Raw genomic sequence first — 5000 nt, 5'->3', positions numbered from 1 at the left:
ATGAGAAATTCATTATTTTCTAGTAGTTTCATTCGAAACGAACGGTGGTATGCACTTTTCTCAGTGTAGAACATTGCGATCTATTTGTATATCCGTATGGATGGTTTATCAAATGGCCCGTATGGTTTGTTCATTCCTATCTGTGGCATTTTATGTCATATGGTTGATGCCATAGCGGTGACCTGGTAAACAGCAGATAGTTTTTAAAAATCATGCAACCACATTTTATGTGTATCACGGCTCATGTGCTGTTTCAGTGCGTGGGTGCAGTGATAGCATGTATTTGATTAGCAATGCGATAGATTTGGGATACCTTCAGGACCCGTCTTGAAACACGGACCAAGAAGTCTAACATGTGTGCGAGTCATTGGGTATATTGTTGAAACCTAAGGGCGCAATTAAAATAACTATTTTATGGGATTACAAGTGAATTAAATTTCATTTCTTCATCCCGGGGCGTTCTATACGAACATGGTCCAAGCAATTGAATCCTCTGTTCAAGAGCGTACCTTGAGCATACATGCTGTGACCCGAAAGATGGTGAACTATACCTGATCAGATCGAAGCCAGGAGAAATTCTGGTGGAGGATCGAAACAGTTCTGACGTGCAAATCGATTGTCAGAATTGGGTATAGGGGCGAAAGACCAATCGAACCATCTAGTAGCTGGTTCCCTCCGAAGTTTCCCTCAGGATAGCTGGCGCAAAGAATTATATTGTATATAATCTTATCTGGTAAAGCGAATGATTAGAGGCCTTGGGGCCGAAACGACCTCAACCTATTCTCAAACTTTAAATGGGTAAGAACCTCATCTTTCTTGATCTGAAGATATTGGGGTTTAGATATATTGTGCCCAGTGGGCCACTTTTGGTAAGCAGAACTGGCGCTGTGGGATGAACCAAACATGATGTTACGGCGCCTAAATTAATGACTCATATTGATACCATGAAAGGCGTTGGTTGCTTAAAACAGCAGGACGGTGGACATGGAAGTCGTAATCCGCTAAGGAGTGTGTAACAACTCACCTGCCGAAGCAACTAGCCCTTAAAATGGATGGCGCTCAAGTCATATGCCTATACATCATCGCTAGAATAAAAATTGTTGGCCATTCGGTCATCATTGTGAAATTCTAGTGAGTAGGAGGGTACAATGGTGTGCGCAGAAGTGTTTGGCGTGAGCCTGCATGAAGCCGCCATTGGCACAGATCTTGGTGGTAGTAGCAAATAATCGAATGAGATCTTGGAGGACTGAAGTGGAGAAGGGTTTCGTGTGAACAGTGGTTGATCACGAGTTAGTCGGTCCTAAGCTTTATGCGAAAGCTGTTTAATTTATGTTACACACACTTAATTTTGTTGTACATAATTCAATAAAAGCGAAAGGGAATACGGTTCCAATTCCGTAACCTGTTGAGTATACGTTTGTTTATTAAAAATGGGTCTTATTACACTCATCCTGGCAACAGGAACGACCATAGAGAAGCCTTCGAGAGATACTGGAAGAGTTTTCTTTTCTGCTAAACAAACGTACCACCATGGAAGTCTTTTATAGAGAGATATGGTGGATGGCTTGGAAGAGCATGACATTTACTGTTGTGTCAGTATTTTCTCCTTGGACCTTGAAAATCTATGGTGGGGCCACGCAAACTTCTCAACAGACCGTACCGATATCCGCAGCCGGTCTCCAAGGTGAAGAGTCTCTAGTCGATAGAATAATGTAGGTAAGGGAAGTCGGCAAATTAGATCCGTAACTTCGGGATAAGGATTGGCTCTGAAGATTGAGATTGTCGGGCTTGATTGGGAAACATTTATAACGGTTAATGTGCTCGTTCTGGGTAAATAGGGTTGGTGTTCTGCATCGATCTGTTCCCCGGATAGAAGATTTCATAGCCAAAATGTGGAACTTTCTTGCTATGATGGTGGAGGGCTTAACGGCTTTCCATCAAAAACGATTATCAATAAACAATTAATTCAGAACTGGCACGGACCTGGGGAATCCGACTGTCTAATTAAAACAAAGCATTGTGATGGCCCTAGCGGGTGTTGACACAATGTGATTTCTGCCCAGTGCTCTGAATGTCAAAGTGAAGAAATTCAAGTAAGCGCGGGTAAACGGCGGGAGTAACTATGACTCTCTTAAGGTAGCCAAATGCCTCGTCATCTAATTAGTGACGCGCATGAATGGATTAACGAGATTCCTACTGTCCCTATCTACTAAGCAAATTAGGGTGGTGGGGAAAATTAGGCACGGATTCGACAGTGTTGACGTCATTATCGACGCGCCCAAGAAGGTGCGCGACCGTCTGCTGAGTGAAGGAAGAGTGTATGAAGGATGGATGAGTTACCGTGTGCGTGAACATGATAGCGTGCCGCAATGTTATGGATGTGGTAGTTTCGGGCACATGCTGGCTCGCTGTACGCTGGGCAGATTGTGCCACAACTGTGGAGAATCTGGCCATGCGGTGGCGGCTTGTCCGGGCCTGGCGAGTTGTCGTAACTGCATGCTCCGGGGCTTCCGGCCACTGGACATAGAGTTTCGTCGATAAGGTGTCCGTGCTACATTAGGGAGTGTGAGCGTCGGCGGAATCGTGTAATTGGGTAATGGCTGACTTTCCACAGATCGTTCAGCTGAACTGTGGTAAGTCATACGTTGCGATGGTTGAGCTTGGTATGAAAATGAGTGAGGAGCGCATTCGGGTGGCTATGATTCAGGAACCGTACGTTTTGCGTGGGGAGGTAAGGGGACTGCCGTCTAGCTTCAGGGTGGTTACTAGTAGAATAGTTAACGATGGTATTGGAATCAGTGCGATTGTGATAAACGACCCTGAAGCTGATGTGCTTGTCATTGAGGACTGTACCGATGAGTACGGTGTGTGTGTGTTGATCAAAGGTGCCACATGTAGCATGTACGTTGTGTCCGTGTATTGTAGATTTGGTACTGCCTAGGACCATATCTGCAATACATGGAAAATGTGCGTGTGAAGTGTGGTAATACCTATATGATCATGGGATGGACGCAAATGCCGTTTCCCCCTCTGGTTCAGTAAGGGTGAGAACTTGGGAAGGGGAAGGCTGAATGAAGCGAATGGTCTGCTGCTCGAGGAATGGATACTCGAAGGCAGAATGATTGTTATCAATGAACCCTCGGAGTGGTACACGTTTAGTGGCCGAATGGCTCTAGCGACATTGACGTGACACTGGTAAACGAAGCTGGCGGTAGGTTCGGGTATGAGTGGTCTGTGCAGCCTGAATGGGGTGTTAGTGACCATAATCTGATCCGTATTCGAGTTAGCTTGGACGGACTAGTGGCTGATGCTTCTCCATCACCACAGTCTGCCAGGTGGCAGACCCGTGATACGGATTGGGGTGAATACATGGGAGATGTGAAAGCTAAAGCAGATGCGTTTGGCCTGGCGCAATATGAAAACGTGAGTGTCGATGAGAAGGTCGACTTACTCACAGAGTGGATATACGGTGCGAACGACTGGAACATGCGGAGGCATACCGCGGTGCGAACTTTCCAGAATGAGTGGTGGTCTGTCGAACTTGCGGAGAAGAGGAGTGAGCTGCGACGGCGCAGGCATGCCTTTCAACGCATTCGTAATGCGGTGCCGCAAGTCTGGCAGATCGGCTACAGGCGTTTAGGGATTGTAAGATTGAGTACAAGCGCATGTTGTGTGAAGCCAAGCTTCGGTGCTGGCAGGAGTTTGTGGCTAGCGAATCCAATGAAACCCCTGGGGACGAGTTTTTAAGCTCTGTCGGGTAGGAGGAAGCCTGTCGATGTCTGTAGCGTTAAGTCGACGGTGTGTATACTGATACGTGGAGGGTAGTGTAAATGCGATGATGAACGTTTTCTTTCCTGCCTCGATCGATGATGCGAGTGAGATTGACCGGCTGAAGGCGATTGCCAGACCTTACCACCTGATCTGGAGATGGATGAAGTATCCGACTCCGTGAGAAGGTGTAAGGTGAGGAAAAGCCCGGGCCGGATGGATTGTGGGAGAGATGGTTCGTGCTGTCTGGGGGCAATCCCGGAATATATGTTCTGTCTGTACAAGCAGTGCTTGCTGGAGAGTTACTTTCCGCAGAATGGAAAATAGCGAGCTTGGTCATCTTACTCAAGTCTCCGGACCGGATAAGATCTGACCCAGGCTCCTATCGACCTATCTGTTTGTTAGATAACTTGGGCAAGGTGCTTGAGGGTATAATGGTTAAGAGCTGGATCAAAAGTTGATGGATGTGGAGGTTTCACCGTATCAGTTCGCGTTCACTTACGGCAAGTCTACTGAAGATGCATGGAGATGCGTTCAGCGGCATGTTGAATGCTCGGAGATGAAGTACGTTATTGGGCTGAATATCGACTTTCAAGGTGCGTTTGACAATCTTGGCTGGCTTTCCATGCTTCTGAAGTTAGATGAGGCTCAGAGTAATGAGTTTGGTTTGTGGATGAGTTACTTTGGTGGTCGTAAGGTCTACTATGTTGGTAAGACTGGCATCGTTCGGAAAGATGTGACTCGTGGGTGTCCTCAGGGATCTAAGAGTGGACCGGCGATGTGGAAGCTTGTAATGAATGAACTCTTGCTGGCACTCGTGGCAGCTGGATTCTTCATTGTAGCTTTTGCCGACGACGGTACCATTGTTATTGGGGCTAATAGTCGATCGGCGTTGGAGGAGCTGGGCACGCGGTGCTTGCAGTTGTGTCATGAGTGGGGGAAGAAGGTGTGTGTTCCGGTGTCGGCGGGCAAGACAACGTGTATCCTTATGAAGGGTCACTTGTCGGCCAACCGGCCTCCGTGCATACGGCTGAACGGCACCTCCATCTCCTACAAGAGTGAGGTGAAGCACCTGGGAATCTTCGTTGCTGAGCGTATGAATTTTAGGCCGCACTTCGTTTACCTCCGGGGTAAGATTCTTGGTCTTGTTGGGTGTTTGCGTCGTGTGATGAGGAAGTCGTGGGGCCTGGGGCGTAGGGCAACTTGTATTCTGTACAAGGGGCTCTTCGTGG

The 5000-nt window shown here is 47.3% G+C and overlaps 1 pseudogene; it reads left to right on the top strand.

The window, feature by feature from the left end:
- LOC119070172 overlaps positions 1-5000 on the top strand; it is a 7990-nt pseudogene that overhangs the window by 460 nt on the left and 2530 nt on the right.

This window comes from Bradysia coprophila (genome assembly GCF_014529535.1).
Source record: "Bradysia coprophila strain Holo2 chromosome X unlocalized genomic scaffold, BU_Bcop_v1 contig_533, whole genome shotgun sequence".
In the NCBI taxonomy this organism is placed as follows: Eukaryota; Metazoa; Arthropoda; class Insecta; order Diptera; family Sciaridae; genus Bradysia; species Bradysia coprophila.
Note: the sequence above shows the minus strand (reverse complement) of the source record. Positions and strands in the feature narration are given on the sequence as shown.